This window comes from Pelophylax lessonae, assembly GCF_965119305.1.
Source record: "Pelophylax lessonae genome assembly, chromosome: 3".
Lineage (NCBI taxonomy): Eukaryota > Metazoa > Chordata > Amphibia > Anura > Ranidae > Pelophylax > Pelophylax lessonae.
The window spans coordinates 281,769,602-281,796,941 of record NC_138770.1 but is presented as its reverse complement, the minus strand read 5'-3'; positions in this window follow the sequence as shown (position 1 = coordinate 281,796,941).

Below are 27,340 nucleotides of genomic sequence, written 5' to 3'. Positions count from 1 at the left end.
CATAGCCTGCTGCTGACCGTGACATAAAACATAAGACACTGCTGTGTTCACATGTGCTATTGAAAAATCATCAATTTTATTTACTTTTTTCTATTCCACTATTCAATATACACCCTTTTGGGGTAAAAAAAATTAAATTGTGGCATAGTCTGTACTAATCTGCTATTTAAAAATTACAAATTTAAAGGGGATTTTTTTTTTCCCCTTCATAGCCTGCTGCTGACCATGACATAAAACATAAGACACTGCTGTGTTCACATGTGCTATTGAAAAATCACCAATTTTATATACTTTTTTCTATATTTCACTATTCAATATACACCCTTTTGGTGTAAAAAAATTAAATTGTGACATAGTCTGTACTGATCTGCTATTGAAAAATTACAAATTTAAAGGGGATTTTTTTTTCCCTTCATAGCCTGCTGCTGACCGTGACATAAAACATAAGACACTGCTGTGTTCACATGTGCTATTAAAAAATCACCAATTTTATATACTTTTTTCTATTCCGCTATTCAATATACACCCTTTTGGGGTGAAAAAAATTAAATTGCGGCATAGTCTGTATCGATACGTGTGAGATACACCTTTCAAATTTTTTGGCGCATCTTCCACCGCCAAGGATTGCAGGGCGCTTCAGTTTGCCTCCTGTTCTGAACTCCTCCTACTCCTCTTCCTCATCCTCATCCTCATCCTGCCTTTAGGGTACAAAAAATTGTAATCGGGGCCTAGTCTGTGTTTGTATGTGTGAGATACACCTTTTTATATCATATTTTCTATTCTGCTATTCAATCTACACCCTTTTGGGGTAAAAAAAATTAAATTGCGGCATAGTCTGTATCGGCACGTGTGAGATACACCTTTCAAATTTTTTGGGCGCATCTTCCACCGCCGAGGATTGCAGGGTGCTTCAGTTTGCCTCCTGTTCCGAACTCCTCCTACTCTTCATCCTCATCCTGCCTTTAGGGTACAAAAAATTGTAATCGGGGCCTAGTCTGGGTTTGTACGTGTGAGATACACCTTTTTATATCATATTTTCTATTCCGCTATTCAATCTACACCCTTTTGGGGTAAAAAAAAATTAAATTGCGGCATAGTCTGTATCGGTACGTGTGAGATACACCTTTTAAATTTGTTTGGTGCATCTTCCACCGCCGAGGATTGCAGGGCGCTTCAGTTTGCCTCCTGTTCCGAACTCCTCCTACTCCTCTTCCTCATCCTCATCCTCCCTTTAGGGTACAAAAAATTGTAATCGGAGCCTAGTCTGTGTTTGTACGTGTGTGATACACCGTTTTATATACTTTTTTCTATTCCGCTATTCAATATACACCCTTTTGGGGTGAAAAAAATTAAATTGCGGCATAGTCTGTATCGGTACGTGTGAGATACACCTTTTAAATTTGTTTGGCGCATCTCCTTCCACCACCGAGGATTGCAGGGCGCTTCAGTCTGCCTCCTGTTCGTAACTCCTCCTACTCCTCTTCCTCATCCTCTACCGCCTCCTCATCCGGTCAGCGTAACACCTTCACCACAAACTTCAGCACAGCCAGGGGTAAACGACAGCAGGCAGTTTTAAAACTTGCCTGTTTGGGTGAAAAATCCCACACCGCGCAGGAGTTGTGGAGGAGCATGGAACAGCAGACCGATGAGTTGTTGGTGCCAGCGAGCCTCAAGCCCGGCCTGGTGGTGTGTGATAATGGGCGAAATCTCATAGCAGCTCTGGCCCTAGCTGGTTTGACGCACATCCCTTGCTTGGCGCATGTGCTGAATTTGGTGGTGCAGAGGTTCCTTAAAAATTACCCCGATATGTCAGAGCTGCTGCAGAAAGTGCGGGCCGTCTGTGCGCACTTTCGGCGTTCTCACCCTGCTTCTGCTCGCCTGTCAGCGCTGCAGCGTAACTTCGGCTTTCCGGCTCACCACCTCATATGTGACGTGCCCACAAGGTGGAACTCCACCCTGCACATGCTGGCAAGACTGTGCGAGCAGCAGCAGGCCATAGCGGAGGTTCAGCTGCAGCACACACGCGTGAGTCGCTCTGCAGAACAGCACCACTTCACCAATAACTGGGCTTCCATGCGAGACCTGTGTGCCTTGTTGCGCTGTTTCGAGTACTCCACCAACGTGGACAGTGCCTATGGCGCCGTTCTCAGCGTTATTATCCCACTTGTATACCTTTTTGAAAAATTGCTGGATGATGGATGAGGATGAGGAGGAGGAGGAGGAGGAGGAGGAACCATGTTCACAGCAGGGTGGCATCCAGGCTAGCTCGTGGCCATCACTGGTGCGTGGCTGGGGGTAAACAGAGGACACAAATGATACACCTTCCACAGAGGGCAGCCTTTTGTTGCCTCTGGGCAGCCTGGCACACATGAGCGATTACATGCTGCAATGTCTGCGCAACGACCATCAAGTTGCCCACATTCTAACTTGTGCTGATTACTGGTTGGCAAGTCTCCTGACGGGGACATAGGGTTTCCATGATCTGCCTAGCCAGAAGGCCTGGCAGAACCCCGTTCTTCATGATAGCCGAAGCAAATTCGAATACTAGGTCAGGGGTGCTCTCCCGAAGAGCGTCCTTAAAGGAACACAGAACCTGCCAAGCGTTGTCAATGTCCTCTTGGGAAAAAGTTCCACCAAATAATCCATTTAGCACACCAAAGTGTGTGATGGCAGTCTGTGGTACAAAGTCCTTAAGTTCAGGTTCCAAGGCCCTAAACAGGCTCTGTGCAAAGGGGCACTCCCAGAAAACCTGCAAAGCAGTTTCCTCCTGGATGAACTATTCCTCTATTCAATATACACCCATGCGGGTGAAAATAATTCAATTGCGGCCTAGTCTGTACGTGTGAGATATACCCTTTTATATACTTTTGTTCTATTCCGCTATTCAATATACACCCATGCAGGTGACAAAAATTAAATTGCGGCATAGTCTATATGTGTGAGATGCACCCTTTTTGATACTATTTTTCTATTCCGCTATTCAATATACACCCATGCGGGTGACAAATATTAAATTGCGGCATAGTCTGTACGTGTGAGATGCACCCTTTTGGATACTATTGTTCTATTCCGCTATTCAATATACACCCATGCGGGTGAAAATAATTCAATTGCGGCCTAGTCTGTACGTGTGAGATACACCCTTTTATATACTTTTGTTCTATTCCGCTATTCAATATACACCCATGCAGGTGAAAAAAATTAAATTGCGGCATAGTCTGTATGTGTACGTGTGAGATACACCCTTTCAATTTGTTTGGCGCATCTCCTTCCACCACCGAGGATTGCAGGGCGCTTCAGTTTGCCTCCTGTTCCTAACTCCTCCTACTCCGCTTCCTCATCCTTTACCGCCTCCTCATCCGGTCAGCGTAACACCACCAAATTCAGCAAAGCCAGGGGTAAACGACAGCAGCTAGTTTTAAAACTTGCATGTTTGGGGGAAAAATCCCACACCGCGCATGAGTTGTGGAGGAGCATGGAACAGCAGACCGATGAGTTGTTGGTGCCAGCGAGCCTCAAGCCCGGCATGGTGGTGTGCGATAACGGGCGAAATCTCTTAGCAGCTCTGGGCCTAGCCGGTTTGACGCACATCCCTTGCCTGGCGCATGTGCTGAATTTGGTGGTGCAGAGGTTCCTTCAAAATTACCCCGATATGTCAGAGCTGCTGCAGAAAGTGCAGGCCGTCTGTGCGCACTTTCGGCGTTCTCACCCTGCTGCTGCTCGCCTGTCAGCGCTGCAGCATAACTTCGGCCTTCCCGCTCACCGCCTCATATGTGATGTGCCCACAAGGTGGAACTCCACCTTGCACATGCTGGAAAGACTGTGCGAGCAGCAGCAGGCCATAGTGGAGTTTCAGCTGCAGCAAGCACGCGTGAGTCGCTCTGCGGAACAGCACCACTTCACCACCAATAACTGGGCCTCCATGCGAGACCTGTGTGGTTTGTTGCGCTGTATTGAGTACTCCACCAACATGGCCAGTGCCGATGACGCCGTTGTCAGCTTAACTATCCCACTTCTATGCCTCTTTGAAAAAACACATCGGTCGATGATGGAAGAGAATGTGGCACAGGAGGAGGAGGAGGAGGAAGAGGGATCATTTCCATGGCTTTTAGGGCAGTCATTCACAAGTGGCTCCGAGGGTGGGTTCCTGCACCCACAAACGCCAGGTACACAATTGTCCAGCAGGGGCACAGTTCTGGAGGATGAGGAGGATGAGGAGGAGGAGATGGAGGAGGAGATGGAACCATGTTCACAGCAGGGTGGCACCCAGGCCAGCTCATGACCATCACTGGTGCGTGGCTGGGGGGATACAGAGGACACAGACGATACACCTCCCACAGAGGACAGCCTTTCGTTGCCTCTGGGCAGCCTGGCACACATGAGCGATTACATGCTGCAATGTCTCCACAATGACCGCCGAGTTGCCCACATTCTAACTTGTGCTAATTACTGGGTGGCCACGCTGCTGGATCCCCGTTACAAGGACAACGTACCGTCCTTAATTCACTCACTGGAGCGTGATCCCAAGATGCGCGAGTACAAGCGCACGCAGGTAGACGCGATGCTGCTGGCATTCCCACCTGACAGCGGGGCCACAGTGGAAGCACAAGGCCAAGGCAGAGGAGGAGGAGGAAGAGGTCGCCAATGCAGCCAGGGCACCGCCAGCACCTCAGAAGAACCCTTCAACTTCTAGGTCTCCAAATTGGGCACATGGCCTGAGCTTGCCCATTACGCCTTGGAGGTGTTGGCCTGCCCTGCAGCCAGTGTATTATCTGAACGTGTATTTAGCATGGCTGGTTATCACAGGCAAGCGCAGCCGCCTGTCCAGAGCCAATGTGGACAAGCTTACGTTCATTAAAATGAACCAGGCATGGATCCCACAGGACTTGTCCGTACCTTGTGCAGAATAGAGATGGATACCGGCCTTACCCAGCCATTGTTATATTTTTGATCTTTCTCACTCTTTTGGGGTGTACCCTAATTTAAAATGACTAAAAAAAAGCAGTATTGGCTACCTCGTCCCCCTCTACCGCCGCTTCCACCTACACCGCCACATCCACCGCCACCTCAACCTCCCTCCTACTCCATATGGGCCTCGTCCTTCACAGATGAAGAAAATTGTTTTATTTTTCTTTTTTTTTTTTTTTGTTGTTTTAAGTTATTTCCCTATCCACATTTGTTTGCAGAGCACTTGCCATGCTCTTAACTACGTTTTGCTGCCATTTGCAGCACTCTAGCCCTTTCCATTGGTTTTTTAGAGCCATTTTAGTGCCTGAAAGTTCGGGTCCCCATTGACTTCAATGGGGTTCGGTGTCCGGGTAAAGTTCGTAAAAAGTCCGGGTCACGGACCCAGACTTTTTTTTCAAGTTCGGCCGAACCCGCCGAACACGGGCATCCAGGTGTCCGCTCAACTCTAGTTAGGACGTTATTTGACTTTAGGTGCTATAACATTTAAATATGGCGTGCAATCTATACAATGCATTAGCAGCATAAGAAATTTTACACTCAGATAAAGATTCCATAGATAAGGATTGTTACAGTAACAATTTACAGGGTATGGGTATTGTTAAAAAATTTAAATGACATCAACATAGGTTAAATTGGATAGACAGTGTCTTTTTTTCAACCTTATAAACAATTTAAATATGTAGAATATTACCTGGACAGGAATTGAGGAACAGAGTTTCTACCCCTTCCCAACTCTTTCCAAACTTAAAAAAAAAAAGTTTGAATTGGAGTGCTGGAGTTGGAAAATATTACATCACTGATTTACTAACAGACACATCAGCCTGGATGTCACACCACTTCCTCAAACAGAATCTACTTAAAACCGAGCTCTTAATATTTCCTGACCCACTTGCCCCTTCCCCTGAATTCTCTGTCAAGATCAATGGCACAACTATCAGTCCTTCCACACATGCCAGGGTGCTAGGTGTAATCCTGGAATTTCCCTTTCAGACCCACATCCAATCCCTGTCCAAATAATGCCGCCTTAACCTCCGCAACATCTCTAGAATACGCCCCTTTTTTAACCAACAACACCACCAAGCTTCTAATTCACTCCCTGGTTATCTCTCATCTCAACTACTATCACTCCCTCCTCATTGGATTACCTTTACCTAGACTATTCCCCTTCAGTCCATAATAAATGCTGCTGCAAGACTTATCCACCTTACCAACCGTTCAGTGTCCTCCACCCCTCTCTGTCAATCCTTCCACTGGCTTCCACTCACCCAACGAATAAAATTCAAAGTACTAACAATAGTTTACAACGCCATCCACAACTCTGCTCCCAGCTACATCACTAACCTGATCTCAAAATATCAACCAAGCTGCTGTCTTCGGTCCTCCCAAGACCTCCTGCTCTCTAGCTCCCTTGTCACCTCCTCCCATGCTCGCCTCCAGGATTTTTCTCCCATCCTTTGGAACTTCCTACCCTAATCTGTCCAACTGTTTCCTAATCTATCCATCTTTAGACAATCCCTGAAAACCCTTCTCTAAAGAAGCCTATCTGGCTTCTAACTAATACACTGTTTCACTTTCTCCATCAGCTCTTCCCCCACAGCTATTACCTTTTCCATCAATCGACCCTCCCTCTTAGATTGTAAGCTCTAAAGAGCAGGGCCCTCTGATTCCTTTTGTACCAAGTGTATTGTAACTGTGATGTCTGCCTTCATTTTGTTAAGCACTGCACAAACTGTTGGCTCTATATAAATCCTGTATATTACTAATATTAATAATATGATTGAACACTAAATAAATAACAAATAAAGTAGTTCTTGTCTACATTTAACATGCTATGTAGTTGGGATAATATAACAGCACATGATACTCTTCCTTGTTTCCAACAAGATTAGCTATGACTAAATGAAAAGACCACATGAACACAGCTTTAAAACATATAATACTATGTATGCATTGGGAGAAAACGTGGTCAGTAATGAAATTGTCATGGCTGCACTGTGCCAAATACTGAGTCTACATTGTCTTTCACTGGGCTTCCGCCAGGTTCTTGCAGTTTGTATGTATACACATGCTTATTCCACTTTCCTCCCACAGCCTGAAAGAATACTGAATAAATCTGCTTCTGAAACCGACTTGAATAGGTTTGTGTGACTGCAGCTCAAAGGCCAAACACATGAATGTTACAGATTTGGCAATATTTTTTTTTTTTATAGATCTAGCTGCCCAAAGCATCTTATATGTAAATATCTGGAATACTTTTCTAGAATTCTCATATTTTCTCTCTGCAAAAAAAAAAAAAAAAAGGATTTACCAGATACCTTATACAATGCTTTAAAGGGATATTCTACCTTTTGCAAAAAAATCTTTAATGTGTCCATAATATTATATATAAAATATAGCTGTGCTATGCACTATAAATTTTTAAAAATATATATAAAAAATATATAAAATATAAAATATGAACTTAAAAAAGCTGTTACACATATAGATTCTGAATAAATCCAAAGCATATATAGAGGAAAATTGTAGCGCTATGAAAAGTCCACAGAGATTAAAGAATAGTCCTTATGGTATCCACATAAATAGTGACTCCACGTGATATTAAGGCTGAAATCCACCAAAAATATTGTTTGTATTGGAGCTTGTAAAGCATTTACAACCACAATCAGTGGCTCATGAGTTTATTGCACAGGCTATTGCAGACTCTTTCTTCCACTGTTATTAGACTGGAGGAAGTATCAATGAACTACAAGTGCAGTGATATTACCACATTTGTGCTCCATTGAGATCTCGGAGTCCCTGTGCCATGGTGGCAAAATGGATTTGTACTATCTCCATTTACAGACCCATAGAGCCATGCACAGCTGTACCGGATTAAAAAAAATACAAGAGCCTGCAGGAAGAGGAACCTCAATAAGGAAACGGAACATTTGGGAATGGTGGACTGCAAATTGCGATAATGTTTCAAATTACACCCTAAATATGTAATATCAAACATGGTCAGAGTTTTGAACTTTGTCTTTAACCACTTCAGAACCAGGCAGGGCTGGCGCCACAATAAGGCGGCTTAAGCAGTTTGCTTTCCTATAGACTAAATATTAAACACCGACTTGGGTTATGTTCGCTAAAGAAATGTTGCAGAATACAGTTTGGTCTAAATTTATGAGGAAAGTTTATTTGTTTGCAAAATTTTAAAACAGAATAAAAGAAAAATGCATATTTTTCTAAATGAAAAGAAATGGTTAAATACCAAAAGGAACTGCGCAAGTGGATATCAATAACACAAATTGTGCTAAAACCTTTAAATAATCATGAATAAATATTAATATTATGTGAATAAATAAATAAATATGTGAATATATAATATGTGGGAATACAGTGGGTACGGAAAGTATTCAGACCCCCTTAAATTTTTCACTCTTTGTTATATTGCAGCCATTTGCTAAAATCATTTAAGTTCATTCTTCTTCCTCATGAATGTACACATAGCACCCCATACTGACAGAAAAACACAGAATTGTTGACATTGTTGCAGATTTATTAAAAAAGAAAAACTGAAATATCACATGGTCCTAAGTATTCAGACCCTTTGCTCAGTATTTAGTAGAAGCCCCCTTTTGATCTAATACAGCCAGGAGTCTTTTTGGGAAAGATGCAACAAGTCTTTCACACCTGGATTTGGGGATCCTCTGCCATTCCTCCTTGCAGATCCTCTCCAGTTCTGTCAGGTTGGATGGTAAACGTTTGTGGACAGCCATTTTTTAGGTCTCTCCAGAGATGCTCAATTGGGTTTAAGTCAGGGCTCTGGCTGGGCCATTCAAGAACAGTCACGGAGTTGTTGTGAAGCCACTCCTTCGTTATTTTAGCTGTGTGCTTAGAGTCATTGTCTTGTAGGAAGGTAAACCTTCGGCCCAGTCTGAGGTCCAGAGCACTCTGGAGAAGGTTTTTGTCCAGGATATCCCTGTACTTGGCTGCATTCATCTTTCCCTCGATTGCAACCAGTCGTCCTGTCCCTGCAGCTGAAAAACACCCCCACAGCATGATGCTGCCACCACCATGCTTCACTGTTGGGACTGTATTGGACAGGTGATGAGCAGTGCCTGGTTTTCTCCACACATACCGCTTAGAATTAAGGCCAAAAAGTTCTATTTTGGTCTCATCAGACCAGAGAATCTTATTTCTCACCATCTTGGAGTCCTTCAGGTGTTTTTTAGCAAACTCCATGCGGGCTTTCATGTGTCTTACACTGAGGAGAGGCTTCCGTCGGGCCACTCTGCCATAAAGCCCCGACTGGTGGAGGGCTGCAGTGATGGTTGACTTTCTACAACTTTCTCCCATCTCCTGACTGCATCTCTGGAGCTCAGCCACAGTGATCTTTGGGTTCTTCTTTACCTCTCTCACCAAGGCTCTTCTCCCCCGATAGCTCAGTTTGGCCGGACGGCCAGCTCTAGGAAGGGTTCTGGTCATCCCAAACGGCCACTGTGCTCTTAGGAACCTTAAGTGCAGCAGACATCTTTTTGTAACCTTGGCCAGATCTGTGCCTTGCCACAATTCTGTCTCTGAGCTCTTCAGGCAGTTCCTTTGACCTCATGATTCTCATTTGCTCTGACATGCATTGTGATCTGGAAGGTCTTATATAGACAGGTGTGTGGCTTTCCTAATCAAGTCCAATCAGTATAATCAAACACAGCTGGACTCAAATGAAGGTGTAGAACCATCTCAAGGATGATCAGAAGAAATGGAAAGCACCTGAGTTAAATATATGAGTGTCACAGCAAAGGGTCTGAATACTTAGGACCATGTGATATTTCAGTTTTTCTTTTTTAATAAATCTGCAACAATGTCAACAATTCTGTGTTTTTCTGTCAGTATGGGGTGCTATGTGTACATTCATGAGGAAGAAGAATGAACTTAAATGATTTTAGCAAATGGCTGCAATATAACAAAGAGTGAAAAATTTAAGGGGGTCTGAATACTTTCCGTACCCACTGTATCTTCCACACTGCAAACAGCAAACAAATAACGTGTTAACGCGATAAATGTGAAATTGAGGGAATATATTGCGCTCAACAACAATAATATTCACAAAAAGTGCTTGGGTGCATATAAATAAAAAACTTATATGGAACAGTCCAACAGTGCTTAATTACCATCAGTGGCAAATAGATGGCCACAACAATAAATAAAGAAATAAAGCACCACCCAGCATAAATAAATTAATAAGTAAAAGTCCTTTTGTGCTTAAAATATCAAAGTGATTGTGTAGTTAATCGCAGCAATGTTTAAAAGCATAGACTTGATAGAAGTGATGTTAAACCTTCACCTTCACACCTCCACCCAGTGCTCTTAATAAATACTCCTTACCTGAAGGAGATGACCCCTTGATTATAGGGGGTCACAATCAGCATTAGTATCCACAATAATTCCGGGCCATCCACATAGCTTTCCTCTCACCAGTATAGATGTGTAACCAGGTATTGGTGGAACTCCAATTTAGAGGACATCCAAATGCAATAGAAAGGAGACTCTCATAGAGCAGTATGCCAGTACAATCAACACTTTATTGATAAAAGTTGCACCTACTACATATCGCACAAACAGCCCACCTTCAATTACAATCAAAACCTCGGTTGGTTTGGTGAATAGAACGTCGCTCCATGCTTGCGTTCCGCCAACCCGGAAGTCTACGGTCTCACGCTCCCGACACACGGCCTGACGAAACGTGCGTCGGGAGCGTGAGACCGTAGACTTTTTTTATTGTTGTGGCCATCTATTTGCCACTGATGGTAATTAACCACTTTACCCCTGCTCACTTTGCTGCTACTGCAGCAAAGTGGCTCGTTCCCGTCAAGCGACGTAGACCTACGTCGCTGGACTCCGCCCCTAGTGGGCGGCGCGCGCGCGCGCGCGCGCCGCCGTAGGCTCGCTCCCGCTGTTTTCAGTCACAGCGGGAGTCGGGCCAGGGGAGGAGCAGCGGCGATTGCCCGATCGTCGGGGATCGAGTGTGGAGATCCGCCCGCTGTGTGTAAACACAGCGGTCGGATCTCTGAAGTGACAGGCAGGATCAGATTGCAGGGTTCAGCACACGTCAGTAAGCACCAGGCATACATTAACCCCTCCCTCTCCAATAAAATTAACCCCTTCCCTGCCAGTGTCATTTTTACAGTAACAGTGCATATATATAGCACTGATTACTGCAGTAATGTCACTGGTACCCCCAAAAGTGTCAAAAATGTCAGTCAAGGGTCCGATCTGTCCGCCGCAATGTCGCAGTCCCGCAAAAAAAATCGCAGAACGCCGCCATTACGCTTTAAAAAAAAAAAACACCAAAAATGACAGAAATCTTTCCCTTTGTTAGTAAACGCAATAACTTTTGCGCAAACCAATAAAAATACGCTTATTGTGATTTTTTTTACCAAAAATATGTAGCAAAAAACAAATTGGCCAAAAATTAAAAGAATTTTGATTTTTACATTTTTTTGGGGGGGAATTTCATTTAAAAAAATGTGAGAAATATTGTTATTTTTTCAAAATAAACGCTCTTTTTTTGTTTATAGCGCAAAAAGTAAAAATCGCACAGGTGATCAAAAAAGAAAGCTCTGTTTGTGGGAAAAAAAGGACGTAAATTTCGTTTGGGTACGGCGTCGCACGACCGCGCAATTGTCAGTTAAAGTCGCACAGCGCCGAATCGCAAAAAGTGGCCTGGACGGAAGACAGCAAAATTCTCCGGTGGTAAAGTGGTTAAGCACTGTTGGACTGCTCCATATAAGTTTTTTATTTATATGCACCCAAGTACTTTTTGTGAATATTATTGTTGTTGAGCGCAATATATTCCCTCAATTTCACATATTTTTCAAAATGTTCAGCATTTTTCATTTACTTAGCAAAAAAATTTAAAAAACCCAGTCGTGATTAAATACCACCAAATTAAAGTTATATTTGTGTGAAAAAAATGCCCCAAATTTCATATGGGTACAGTTTTGCAATTACCACGAAATTGTCATTCAAAGTACGACAATGCTGAAAACTGAAAATTTGCCTGTGCAGGAAGGGGGTGAATGTGCATGGTACCAGGGCTGGTGCAAGGATTTTTGTCTACTTAGTCAAGGGTACATTTTGCTGCCCCCTCCCCCACCATCCTTCTACCACCCCACCACAAAATATTTATTTATGATGTACCGACGGCCTCCCATTTCTTGAGGCCCAAAAACACCAGGACAGTACAAATATTTTTCAAAATTACCCCTTTTTGCAAAGTACACAGTCCACGGTATTTAGTAAAAGGCATGGTGAGTTTTTTGAAGTTGTAATTTTTTTAATTACAAAACTGTCACAAGTGCAGTACAGGGTCATCATATAACTGGTTCAGCAGTGTTCAGGGACACTGACTGGTGGTCAGTAAAAAAAAAAAAAAAAATATATATATATATATATATATATATACAGTATATACTTTTTAATATTTTGTTTACAATTTTTCTTTTAACACACAGTGACCAGAGCAATACATTCTTACCATATTTACACTGTATTACTCTTAGCAAGTGATCAGGATTTTCTTTTTTTTTTATACGTTAGGATTGCTTATACCAGTGAATTTCACTGTTGTGAGCAACCATTTTCACAGAATGAAATTGATTTATGCAGTGTTTAACATGGTGGTTAGCTGTAATTGGCCACAGCTAATCACATGGTACAGATGGGCTGTGATTGGCCCTGTCTGTACCATGTGATCACTGTGACCAATCACAGAGATCAACACAATAGTACACAATGAATGGCATGAATGAAAGCCATCCATTGTGTACAATTGTCATGTGATCAGCTGTGATTGGTCACAGTGATCACATGGTACCGATAAACTGATCAGTCATCTGCTGTGTCTCAGTTACAGCGCAGGCTGTGGGGCCTGCATGAGTCAAAGTGAATGTCACGCCCAGCTGTCATTGTTCTATAGGCCGGGCGGGAACTGGTTAATATAACTTTCCCCACTTTTTCAGCTTTGGTACTTTGTTCCTCTGGGTTGTCCACAAAAACATACTCACGTGTCAGCGAATCCAAGGTTTCCTGATGTAAGCTGCAGCTCCATCTCTGCACTCTGGTTTCACACCACCATCTTCTCATCTGATGTCATCAGGGGGCTGGATGTCTCTTCCAAGCAATAAAGAGTTCTGAACCATCGAGTGCTCACATAATGTAAATAAAAATAATATACTGTAAAGTGGTGCTAAATAACCAAAATATTTTCAATATTACAGATATCATAAAATGTCCATAGTAATCAGAATGTCCAATCAAAGCGAAAAACATAAAAAAACAGTGCTCTGTAGAAAAGGAACATGTGAGCAATAGGCCTCCACCAAGTGGCTACATTGCAAACTCACCAGAAGTAGTAGCTGTCTATATTAAAGGAGAGCAATTAGGACTTCAGATCTTGTAATCTTCAATCACAGGCTATGTCAGGTCTCCCAAACATCTAATAGGATAAACCATAGTGTATCGGCTGATCACATCAGATGAGGTAACCAAAGCAGAGAAAATTTCATAGTGTAGTATTTATTTTAAAAACATAGCAACGAATTGCCAGGAACTGCAAGTAGATGCAAAAATGGTACAAAAAGAAGATCCAATATCGTGCAGTGATAAAATACTGAATCAACTTCCATCCGATGCCACCACTCCAAACATAGAGTGGCGACTGGACCTCAGACATATCACCAAGCTCAACGGCCATTTCGCGCCAAGTGCATCATCAGGAGCTTTGGAAATATGACCTGAGGTGTCATATATATATATATATATATATATATATATATATATATATATATATGTATGTAGCACCCTGCAAGGTAGGTGCTAGGCAAAGTATAGTGGGCCTTGGCTGCCTAGCAGAGGGCCATGATTTTCAGCTGGGCTTTCATGTCTCCCAGGTGTTGCTATTGAGACTGGGGAGTCTCCCCACTGGCTCCATGAGAGGGGTTCTCATTGGGCAGTGGAGGAAACCCAATCAGTGGCTCAGTCAGGCTTGTATCTACTCCAGAAAGGCAGATTCTGCTGCACAGGATTCTGGGAGTGGGTATAAGTTTGAGGGGAACGCATGACGCAGCGTCTTTGGTGGGAAGCAGAGTCCCAGGAGGGAGAGTACGGCTGTCTCTCCTCCTGTCAGAAGGATCGGGTGTCTCGGGTGGCTTGCCTGAGGAAACAGAGAGAGCTGAGCTGCAGAGAGGATCCGGTGCGCTGAGGACCAGCGGAGTTGAGGGGGCCCAGTTTCAGGAAAGCATTCCAAGCTTGTGAGTACTGTAACTGCCCCTGGGGGTCTACCTAGATGAGAGGGGACCGCTCCAGTGAAGGTCCAAGGGATCCAGGAGCTAGCTAGCAATAAAGGGGTGCCTAGTGAGAGGACCCTAAAGTGTCAGAGGGGGTGCCTAGTGAGAGGACCCTGAAGTGTCAGAGGGGGTGCCTAGTGAGAGGACCTTGAAGTGCAGAGAGGGTGCCTGGTAGAGGACCCTGAAAGTGTAAAGGGGGCTTCAGTGGTTGGGCCCTGAAGAGTTAATGTGTACAGCGTGCAGTGTGCAGTGTACAGTGTTGAGAGTTGCAGCAGCACAAGCAGTTACAAGGAGCTACCTCAGTCAGTGAAGGGCTGGAGGGAGCTGTTCACAGGACTTTTAAGCTTAAAGCGGAGTTCCACCCAAAAGTGGAACTTCCGCTTTAGGGAGTCCTGACCCCCCGACATGCCACATTTGGCATGTCATTTTTTGGGGGGGGGAGCGGGTACCTAGTTTTGACAGGTACCCGCTCCCACTTCCGCTCGGAGCGCCGCGGCGCCCTGAGTGGAAGTTCTCCTCTCCCCCTCCCTCCCTGCAATCTTCTGGGACACGTCAGAGGTCCCAGAAGATTGCCGGCCAATCACGGCGCGCAGCGCGACTCGCGCATGCGCAGTGGGTACCCGGCTGTGAAGCCGCAAACTGTAACAGCCGGGTGCCCACAGCAGTGATGCCGGCGCCGAGGGAGAGGATCGAGGCTTCCGGCGGCCGCATCGCTGGACCGTTGGACAGGTGAGTAAATGGCTGGAACTCCGCTTTAATAGAGTGTCAAGAGTGAAGTTTCACTACAGTCCAGGATCTTTTGAGTTAACCAGAGGGTTATAAGTCAAGATTTAGCACAGTTCAGTGATAAAGCAATTTTTAAGCATCAGTAAGTGTTGGTCGGCATCCAGCTGGCGTCAAGACAGCTCTAACAGGCATTTTTCTACAAAGTGTCCCAGTTTTACCTAGTTGAGCCAGAGGAGTATCCCACTCATTCCCCCCTTCTCCCATCCCCAATATAAAATAAACAAAACAAACCAAAGATGCCGGAATGGTCATTGTCTCAGCTCTCACACTTGGGTATTCAGCTTAAATGGGATGAAGGTGTCACCGGTAACCATCTCAGACCCAATGCCTGGAAAACCTGCTACATATATATATCTATATATATACAGTGGGTACGGAAAGTATCCAGACCCCCTTAAATTTTTCACTCTTTGTTATATTGCAGCCATTTGCTAAACTCATTTAGGTTCATTCTTCTTCCTCATGAATGTACACATAGCACTCCATACTGACAGAAAAACACAGAATTGTTGACATTGTTGCAGATTTATTAAAAAAGAAAAACTGAAATATCACATGGTCCTAAGTATTCAGACCCTTTGCTGTGACACTCATATATTTAACTCAGGTGCTTTCCATTTCTTCTGATCATCCTTGAGATGGTTCTACAGCTTCATTTGAGTCCAGCTGTGTTTGATTATAATGATTGGACTTGATTAGGAAAGCCACACACCTGTCTATATAAGACCTTCCAGATCACAATGCATGTCAGAGCAAATGAGAATCATGAGGTCAAAGGAACTGCCTGAAGAGCTCAGAGACAGAATTGTGGCAAGGCACAGATCTGGCCAAGGTTACAAAAAGATTTCTGCTGCACTTAAGGTTCCTAAGAGCACTGTGGCCTCCATAATCCTCAAATGGAAGACGTTTGGGACGACCAGAACCCTTCCTAGAGCTGGCCGCCCGGCCAAACTGAGCTATCGGGGGAGAAGAGCCTTGGTGAGAGAGGTAAAGAAGAACCCAAAGATCACTGTGGCTGAGCTCCAGAGATGCAGTCAGGAGATGGGAGAAAGTTGTAGAAAGTCAACCATCACTGCAGCCCTCCACCAGTCGGGGCTTTATGGCAGAGTGGCCCGACGGAAGCCTCTCCTCAGTGTAAGACACATGAAAGCCCGCATGGAGTTTGCTAAAAAACACCTGAAGGACTCCAAGATGGTGAGAAATAAGATTCTCTGGTCTGATGAGACCAAAATAGAACTTTTTGGCCTTAATTCTAAGCGGTATGTGTGGAGAAAACCAGGCACTGCTCATCACCTGTCCAATACAGTCCCAACAGTGAAGCATGGTGGTGGCAGCATCATGCTGTGGGGGTGTTTTTCAGCTGCAGGGACAGGACGACTGGTTGCAATCGAGGGAAAGATGAATGCGGCCAAGTACAGGGATATCCTGGACAAAAACCTTCTCCAGAGTGCTCTGGACCTCAGACTGGGCCGAAGGTTTACCTTCCAACAAGACAATGACCCTAAGCACACAGCTAAAATAACGAAGGAGTGGCTTCACAACAACTCTGTGACTGTTCTTGAATGGCCCAGCCAGAGCCTTGACTTAAACCCAATTGAGCATCTCTGGAGAGGCCTAAAAATGGCTGTCCACCAACGTTTACCATCCAACCTGACAGAACTGGAGAGGATCTGCAAGGAGGAATGGCAGAGGATCCCCAAATCCAGGTGTAAAAGACTTGTTGCATCTTTCCCAAAAAGACTCCTGGCTGTATTAGATCAAAAGGGGGCTTCTACTAAATACTGAGCAAAGGGTCTGAATACTTAGGACCATGTGATATTTCAGTTTTTCTTTTTTAATAAATCTGCAACAATGTCAACAATTCTGTGTTTTTCTGTCAGTATGGGGTGCTATGTGTACATTCATGAGGAAGAAGAATGAACCTAAATGATTTTAGCAAATGGCTGCAATATAACAAAGAGTGAAAAATTTAAGGGGGTCTGAATACTTTCCGTACCCACTGTATATATATATATATATAAATATATATATGTAGTCCTCACTTGAAGTGGATCTTCCTTATTTGGGGACACACTCTGTAAAACATCACTTCCAATTTTCGGCACCATATTAATGGCGTCCCTTTCGGTATATGCGTAACAAGTGATCAGTCCCCTAAATAACTCCCAATATTTCTTAATCTTTTTAGTAATCTCATGTTAAGCACATAATGATGTAAAAAATAATCTAAAAAATAAAGAAAAGGAGAATGACACTCTTCCGTTAAGTGCGGACTCGGAAATGGAACTTACATTACATTATGAGTATTGCCATCCAAGCGACATAATTTCCAGTGTCCGCGTAATGTAAAAATTACGACTTCCAGTTGTGGCGCCATTTTGCTGTAGATCAGGGCGGCGATAGTCATTTATCTTATTATCAAGTAAGGTGTGATGCATATACAATAAAATCAGATTTCACAATCACTAAATTAGAGGATCAGTGTAGTATGGGGTGTAAGTACTTGAATTTGATCTGGTTACGAGCCTCTTGCAGACCCTGAACAGCAGGGCTGGAATGTGAGAGAAAGGGGAAGCAAGGAGCCAATCAGCTTACGTGCTGGCAAGAAGCATGCCGATAGGAGGAGAATGAGCTCATCACTGTAACATCTCCTTTAACTGTGTAGGCTGGAGCAAGGGGTTCCAGGATGACCTGGGCTCAGAGGAAATAGGTTGAATAACGCTGGCCATCAGACTGCGTACATCTAGCAGCAGAGTAAATACTACGGTGGAAATCTCTAGATTAAAGGTATATACTGTATATATATATATATATATATATATATATATATATATATATATTACACCTGTTTCCTTTTTTCTTTTTTTACATATTACATTTTATTAGCTATTTTGCAAAGTTACAGTCAGAAAGCACATAGTCTGGGACAACATGATCCCATATTTCATAGCATTAGTAAAACAAGAAAATCGCAGTCCTTCATAATACTTCTTAGAAGCTAAAAATAAGATCAGTATGAATATGCATTACCACCTGTTCATCGAGAGCATCTATACGGTGGTAACCAGTATTTTCTATGGGGAAAAGATCTGCTCAAGAAAGTAAAAAAATAAATAAATAAAGAGGGAAAAAAATCGACCTGTCTATCTGGGGAGCTCTTTCCCGACTAAAACAATTCCATCCAACCCACCATTTTAAGTCAGGGCCAAGCTCCAAAATAGAAACTATTTATAAAAAGGATCTCAGGGTGTCAGAGCTCAAGAACTCAATCCAAGGAGACCACACGGCCCTGTACTTAGGATAACATTCCTGTATAATCGCTGTTAATTCCTCCATTCTCCTTAGATGGTTCAGTTCAACTACCCACTCTTGAAAAGCAGCCTGGGTATCCCAGTGTCTAGGTATTAGTGTTCGTGCTGCAGAATAGAAAGAGAGATTTATTTTATCTTGTTATTTTTGGCTGGAGTTTTACTTTAGTAATGTTTGATAATGAGAAATTAAGATAAAGTGAATGTAGCATTTTAATAAGACTCTTAGAACTGGATTTACCAGGAAATGCTATATAACCCAGTTCACTGCTATGGACCCCTGCATTGAGACACATGAATGTTTTTATCATTGTAGCAATAAAGCTGAACTCCAGGCAACCAGCTAACCATACACTTTATTAAATGTTATGTTAATTGTTTTACCTACCAAAAGGATTTGTAATCCTGTTCAGCCAGGCTTGTGATCTAGGCACACCTGCCAGACAGCAAGGCCAGATTGGGCACTTCCTCAGACCTTACTTGAAGCGGAGTTCCGGCTACCAAAAAAAAATTTCAATGAAAATCCCCCCGGGGACAGTCAGGGCTAGTACATTCCACAACAGATAGCCTCTGATCTGTCCCGGTTCGCACTTACCTTTTAGAAGAAATACTTACCTTGAAAATCCTTTGAAAAATTCTCCAGCACTGCCATCTCAGGTGTGGGCAGCTGAAGCCAGCGCGATCCTCTTCTGCGTCCTCTTCGGTCCCATGATGCACTGCGCCGGCCCCGCCGTCACTTCCGGGGCTGCAGCGTCATCCCTGCACAGCTTCTGGGCATACCCAGAAGCTGTTTAGCAGGGAATGACGCGCCTGCACCGGAAATGACGTTGGGGCTGGTGCAGGCGCATTGATTCCTGGGAGCGATGACGTTCAGCTCCCAGGAATCATTGCAAAGCGGAAGTGACGGCAGGGGCCGCGGCCGCCGAGGGAGGAAGTGGAAGAAAGGTAAGTATATTTTTCTGCAATTACAATGTAAGTAAAAAAAAAAAATCGTAATTATCCATTTCCTTTTCAGGTGACCTAGAAGCAAGCGGATGGCTCAAAATCGACTATGTCGATTTTGGGGCCAGAACTCCCCTTTAACACTAAAATGAGGCCTGGTTGAGAACCTTCCCCGCCTATGACTGCGCAGTAGCACACCTATGAGAGCATTACTCAATATGCTGCTGCAATACCAGGTGCCTGAATCACTTACATCTTCCATTATCAGCAAGTAAGACAGATACAGGTACACAAGCTACTTCTATGTAAAATACATTTAATTCTCTATTAAATCACCCATACCTGGATTCAGGAGTGGCTTGTTATATCCACAAGGAGTTCAACTTTGAAGGAATGTTGTCATGAGACTATGAGAAACATTGAGATTGCTATGGCGCCTTTCTGGATGAAAATGCTAGTTGCCTGGCTGTTATGTTGACACATCTTTAACACAAACAACACTAACTGGTAACAAAAAATTGTGCCAGGCCTGAATTCTCACCTTTAAAACTTCCCTAGAAAAGTCTAAAAGAGGTGCTGGGTCCAAGGCTCTGCATGGTTCTACTGTATAAGGGATAAGTGAAAACACCCAGGATCGGTTCCAATGGCTCTTACTGCTATCAATCTGCCCTGTGAGGAGGCAGAGAGAGGAGATAGCTGCAGCTCTTGTGCACAATGCTAGAACAAGACTGGGCTCAGAAAATGCATTAAGGTAAAAAACCTTAAAGGGATTGTAAAGGCAGAAGGTTTTTTTATCCTAATGCATTCTATGCATTAGGATAAAAAAACCTTCAGTGTGCAGCAGCCCCCCTCAGCCCCCCTAATACTTACACGAGTCTGTCTTTATCCAGAGAGTGTTTCAGCTGCCCGGAACTTCCCTCCTCTTTGGTTGAAACAGCAGCGCAGCACGATTGCCTCCCCCTGCTGTCAGTCAGCCAATCAGAAGAGAGAGGGGGTGAAGCGGGGGTTGTGTCTCTATGTCCGAATGGACACAGGGAGCTGTGACTTGGCTCGGATGCCCCTATAGTAAGCTGCTTGCTGTGGGGACACTTAACAAGAGGGAGGGGCCAGGAGCATGGAAGAGGGACCCGAGAAGAGGAGGATCCGGGAAAAACCAACTGCACAGAGCAGGTAAATATAACATGTTTGGTATTTAAAAAAAAAAAACGAGACTTTACAATCACTTTAAGGTTTTATAATCACTTTAAATGTTTATTAACAACTTTATTATAACATAAATTGTAAGAGGCTAATTCCTTTGAAAATGTTATGGGTAATGAAACGCGTTAGGATTCTCAAGAGTGCCGAATTGCATTGAATGCTCCTTACCATCTGACCCATTGTAAGTGCATTACTTTTTTACTTCAATAAATCATTTAAACGGTATCACTCTATGGAGTCTCTCTGGTTTATCCCACATACACTTTCCTGAGTGGGGATTTTTAGATATCCGTACGTGGACCACCCTTGAAGGACCCTTCAACATTTACCACCTGGAGAATCCGTGGAAGCCATTGCCATTCTGTTCCAGGGAGATCATCACTTTCAGCCTGCATGACCCAATTACTGTAAGGTATTTTGGGTCCATGCCATCTGGTGAGCGAATTATATATTCTCTTTTGGTGTGGGATTGTTATTTTCACAAGGCAGCCACTAATCTGTGTGGGACTGGTCACCTTAGATTTGCTCAGTTTTTGATTAATTGGACTTTAATTTTGGACTTTAAGTGTGTATTTATTCACATTCACTTCTTTTATTTTTGAGCGCTGCGCAATTTATGTTATATTTGGATGCCATCACAGTCTGTTGGAGTGTCAGCAGCTACTTGTTCACTATTTCTTGTTAGCGCAGTATTTTTCACTATAACTTCACTATAACAACTTTATTATGTCACGGAAAATTTGAAGGGAATAATTTTATCTGTTTATACAGATTATGATACAGACCTAACATACAAGGGATTTATTACAAGCATTTATTTGAATAATACACATTGTAATGAAGTATCTTGTAAGCAATAAATGTGTTCTATTTAGTTGGCACCTTTAACTGGTTGCCGACCGCCGCACGACGATATACGTCGGCAGTCAGCCCCGGCCAGGCAAAGTGACGTATATATACGTCACTAGCCTGTCACTTGCTTGGGAGCCAAAAGCGGGCGAGCGCTCGCCCGCGTAGGCGCGCTCCCGCCCCGGCTCGTTCCCCAGCAAGTCCGTGCGTGTGACCGGTGGACCCGATGTCCGCCGGTCACTCGCCGGTCGTCGGTGCAGAGGGAGAAAGTCAGGCGGCTGATGTAAACAAGCCGCCTGTCATTCTCCTCTGTGTAGAAACAGTGATCATACGGTTCTACTATGTAGGACCGTTGATCATTGTTCCTACACTTCAAGCCACAGCCAATCACAGTAAGAATCACGCCCCTAGGGACACACACCACCCCTCCCTCTCAAATAAAGTTAACCCCTTCACTACCAGTGTCATTTTGCAGTAACAGTGCATATGTATAGCACTGATTACTGCAGTAATGTCACTGGTAACCCCAAAAGGGTCAAAAATGTCAGTCAAGAGTTCGATCTGTCCGCCGCAATGTCTCAGTACCGCAAAAAAAATCGCAGATCGCCGCCATTACGCGTTAAAAAAAAATACCAAAAATTACAGAAATCTTTCCCTTAGTTAGTAAACGTAATAACTTTTGCGAAAACCAACCAAAATACCCTGTTTTGCGATTTTTATTTACCAAACATATGTAGCAGAAAATAAATTGGCCACAAAAGGCTAAAAAAATTTTATTTTTACATTTTTTGGGGGGGGGAATTTCATATAAAAAAATGTGAAAAATATTATTGTTTTTGCAAAATTTACGCTCTTTTTTTGTTTATAGCGCAAAAAGGAAAAATTGCACAGGTGATCAAATACCACCAAAAGATAGCTCTGTTTCTGGGAAAAAAAGGACGTCAAATTCGTTTAGGTACAGCGTCGCACGACCGCGCAATTGTCAGTTAAATTCGCACATCGCCGAATCGCAAAAAGTGGCCTGGACGTAAGACAGCAAAATCCTCCGGTGGTAAAGTGGTTAAAGTCTCACTATTTGTAATAAGTTACTTTTGTGTTCACTGTACTGGGGATGTGGTGCCAAAACAATTTCCCATCAATATATACAAATATATTGGCATTTACCCACCCCTGCATGTACATACACGTCTCCCGAATGGGAAATTGTGGAGAGACTATTCATCTGTAGGAAAATGGACACAATCCCAATTCACGGACTCAATTTTTTAAACAAGGCCATTATACTGCAAAAGTTAAAAAAAGGGGACAATATACCTGAAATGTAAAAACGTGTCAAAATCACATGTTTCCTGAGAGCACTTTTTTATGCTTATGGCCAGCTTTAGAAGTCCCGTCCTATAAACGCAATGATGTTTATGCAGTTTCAGGAGCTAAGTGTTAGTAGACAGTGAGGGAGTTAAGGATAAAAAAAGAAGAAAAAAACACAATCTAGTTGCAGAGATGACAATAGTTCATTATAAGTGGTTTTCCCAGCCTTTCTCTAAAGCCATCCACTTTTGTCAGTCTGATGCAGACAGTTGAGAGCAATATTAGAGGAGGTAATTGCTTGTATCATTCAACATCTTTTGTCCCACAGTCAGTGAGACTTACAGAAAAATGGGCACAGGAATACACCTCACTGGATTAGAGGAAAAAGATCTTTCTCCAGTTTCTTCCTACTTACCAGCTGTTATTTTCTATGATGGGGCTGATGCCACGCCACTGTCTGAGGCAGAGGCTAACTTGCCAAAAAGACCTTTCAGCAGTGTTTAGTGTCTTGCTTTTATCACAAGCTGTATGATAAAGAGGAGATGCTAGCTCTAGACCTGGCAGGGACAGAGAATATTTTGCCAGTTATAAATTGTGCCTCCCTTTACACTACGCAAACAAAACGCTGTTTCGCAGCCTTCCAGTAAAACATCTTTATGCAGGCTTTGATCTGATTTTAAAAGAGTTCATAAATGGCACAGGTAGCCTCTTAAGTAAACATTTGGCTTGGACAAGCTTCTTATCAACTGTATATTGTAAAAAAAAAAAAAAGACTGCAAGCACCTAATGCATATTGAGTGCTTGCTACCATGTTCTGTGAAGAGGTTGCAATGCTTTGGCAATAGCTAAAAGACAGCCTGCAGCAGAGTAGAAAATATCTCAATCGAATGAAAGCTTTGGATTTACTATCTAATAATGTGGGTAAAATACAAAATCTAGTCATATGTTAGACAATTGTTTTTTTACTCATGACTGATATGGGCACATGGTACGAAAGAAAAGCTAATAATTAACTTCAGGTTGCTATACACCTGAAGTTACACCTGAACACCTGAACCCTAAACTTCCGCTTGTGACACAGAGGTTCTACTATGTGCCAGCATAGCGCTAGCAACACAAAACTTTGAGAAGCAACACAGTCTCTTTTAACCACTTTACCACTAGAGCATTTTGCTGTCTTACGTCTGGGCCACTGTTTGCGATTCGGCGCTGTGCGACTTTAACTGACAATTGCGCGGTCGTGCGACGCCATACCCAAACTAAATTTACGTCCTTTTTTTCCCACAAACAGAGCTTTCTTTTGGTGGTATTTGATCACCTGTGCGATTTTTACTTTTTGCGCTATAAACAAAAAAAGAGCGAAAATTCTGAAAAAACAACAATATTTTTCAAATTTTTTTTTTTTTTTGAATACAAACATTTTATTGAGCTTTGTAAACAGAAAAAGTCAACAAACAACAAAACCAAAGTATGACATTTTTCACATTTTTTTTATATGAAATTCCCCCCAAAAAAATGTAAAAATCAAATTTTTTTTAAATTTTTGGCCAATTTGTTTTCTGCTACCTATGTTTGGTAAAAAAAAATCACAATAAGCGTATTTTGATTGGTTTGCGCAAACGTTATTGCGTTTACTAACAAAGGGAAAGATTTCTGTCATTTTTGGTGGGTTTTTTTTAACGCGTAATGGCGGCGATCTGCGATTTTTTTTGCGGGACTGCGACATTGCGGCGGACAGATCGGACCCTTGACTGACATTTTTGACACTTTTGGGGGTACCAGTGACATTACTGCAGTAATCAGTGCTATATATATGCACTGTTACTGTAAAAATGACACTGGCAGGGAAGTGGTTGATTTTATTGGAGAGGGAGGGGTTAATGTATGCCTGGTGCTTACTGACGTGTGGGGGGGGAGGTGACTGTGTGACACAAGGACAGATCCAGGGTTCAGCTATGCTGAACCCTGCAATCTGACCCTGCCTGTCACTTCAGAGATCCGCCCGCTTGTGTTTACACAAGCAGGCGGATCTCCACACTAGATCCCCGACGATCGGGGAAGAGCAGAGGCGATCGCCGCTGCTCCTCCCTGGCCCTACTCCCGCTGTGACTGAAAACAGCGGGAGCGAGCCTCCGGCGGCGCGCGAGCGCCGCCCACAAGGGGAGTGTCTGACGACGTAGTACTACGTCGTCAGACGATAACGAGCCACTTTGCCGCAGTAGTACTATGGTACTCAGCGGTAAAGTGGTTAATGATGTTGATATACTAAAGCCAAATAGGCTGTTCACTTTGCCCCAGGCCCTGTTCACACCTGAGCATTTTTCAGCTCGTAAAACGCTCATCCCAGACGTCTCAAAACGCCCAACATGCAAAATCCCATTCATTTTAATGGCCCCTGTGCACATATGAGTGTTTGTCACCTGAAGCAAAACCCCTGAAGTGTAAAAAAGTACATAAGCTTCTTTTTTGGCAGATTACAAGTGTTTTTGTTAGATGTCAATGCCTGCCTCCAAACACCTGCAAAAAACGCCTGAAAAATGCCTGAAAAAACACCCAAAAAAACGCCTGACAAAAAGCCTGAAAAAAACACCCAAAAAAACGCCTGGAAAACGCCCAAAAAAACACCTGAAAATGATATGCTCAGGTGTGACTGGAGCCTTAGTTTCACTTTGCAAAGAATACCCAATCACGTGCAAGGAAAATAAAAGAAATTTAATTTTTGATTGTACTTGATTGGATGATGGAAGCAGCGCTTCACCGCATTCACTACGTTCAGAGACAAATTTCCTTCCAAAGTGAAGAGTCTTTTCCTTTAGCAAATAAACTCCAAAGAGTGCATCCAAAATATAGACAGTCATATGGAAAAAGATAGAACTATTGCACTATTGTATAATATCTTTTCTATGTTTTGTAACTAAGTCAAAGGAGGCACAACACAGCCTTTACCTGCAATGCACTGAATAATTTTAGGCTGTTTTTAAAGAATTTGTAGCTGGTGATAGTATTTAACCACTTAAGCCCTGGAAGATTTTACCCCCTTCCTGACCAGGGCCTATTTTGCGATTCGGCACTGCGTGAATTTAACGGACAATTGCGCAGTCGTGCGACGCTGTACCCAAATGAAATCGACTTCCTTTTTTTCCCACAAATAGAGCTTTCTTTTGGTGGTATTTGATCACCTGTGCGATTTTTTGATCATGCGCTATAAACAAAAAAAGAGCGACAATTTTGCAAAAATAACAATATTTTTCACATTTTTTTATATGAAATTCCCCCCAAAAAATTTAAAAATCTAAATTTTTTAACATTTTAGGCCAATTTGTTTTCTGCTACATATGTTTGGTAAAAAAAAATCACAAAAAGCGTATTTTGATTGGTTTGTGCAAAAGTTATTGCGCTTACTAACTAAGGGAAAGATTTTTGTCATTTTTATTGTTTTTTTTTTAAACGAGTAATGGCGGCGATCTGCGATTTTTTTGCGGGACTGCGACATTGCGGCGGACAGATCGGACCCTTGACTGACATTTTTGACACTTTTGGGGGTACCAGTGACATTACTACAGTAATCAGTGCTATACATATGCACTGTTACTGTAAAAATGACACTGGGAGGGAAGGGGTTAACTTTATTGGAGAGGGAGGGGTTAAGTGTGTCCCTAGGGGCTTGTTTCTTACTGTGATTGGATGTGGCTTTGTGTGTAACAGCACAGATCAACGGTCCTACATAGCAGGACCGAGTGATCTGTGCTTTTACACAGGGGAGAATGACAGGCGGCTTTGTTTACATTAGCCACCTGCCTTTCTCCCTCTCCACCCGACGATCGCGAGTGACCGACGGACATCGGGTCCGCCGGTCACACGTGCTGGCTTCTTCGGGAACGAGCGGGGTCGGGAGCGTGCCTCCGGCGGCACGCGCTCGCCTCCTATTCGCTCCCAGGCTAGTGACGTACCGGTACGTCACTTTGCCTGGGAGGGGCTGAGGCAAGTGGTTAAAGGGTAACTTCACTGTTGTGGGGAAAAAAATAGCAAATGAAGAAAAAAATGATATAGCGTATACAATTGCGACACAAATCATATTAAATTGAATGTTATTAAAAATTACCTTTATTTATTTCAGGTACTTATATAGCGCTGTCAGTTTACGCAGTGCTTTACATATACATTGCACATTCACATCAGTCCCTGCCCTCAAGGAGTGTACAATCTAAGGTCCCTAACTTACATTCATACATACACAGTAGAGCCAATTTTTTTTTTTTTTTTATACAGGATCCAATTAACCTGCCAGCATGTCTTTGGAGTGTGGGAAGAAAGCTGAGTACCCGGAGGAAACCCACGCAGGCACAGGGAGAACATGCAAGGCAGGTAGTGTCGTGGTTGGGATTCGAAACAAGCGACCCTCTTGCTGCTAGGTGAAAGTGCTAACCACTACACCACTGTGCTGCGGCTGCAGATTAAAACCTTTCCGTTTTAATCTGCAGCTGCTGTAATTTTCTAAAAATGCAATGCAATACGGCTGCCTGGAGTTGTTCTGTACACAGAATGTGTACTGACCACACCCCAGAAACATCATTTTCTGCTTGTGTGATTGGCTCACTAATTTTTCCAAAAGTCTGCGTAAGATACAAATCAGATTTAAGGCATCCCCTGAGACAA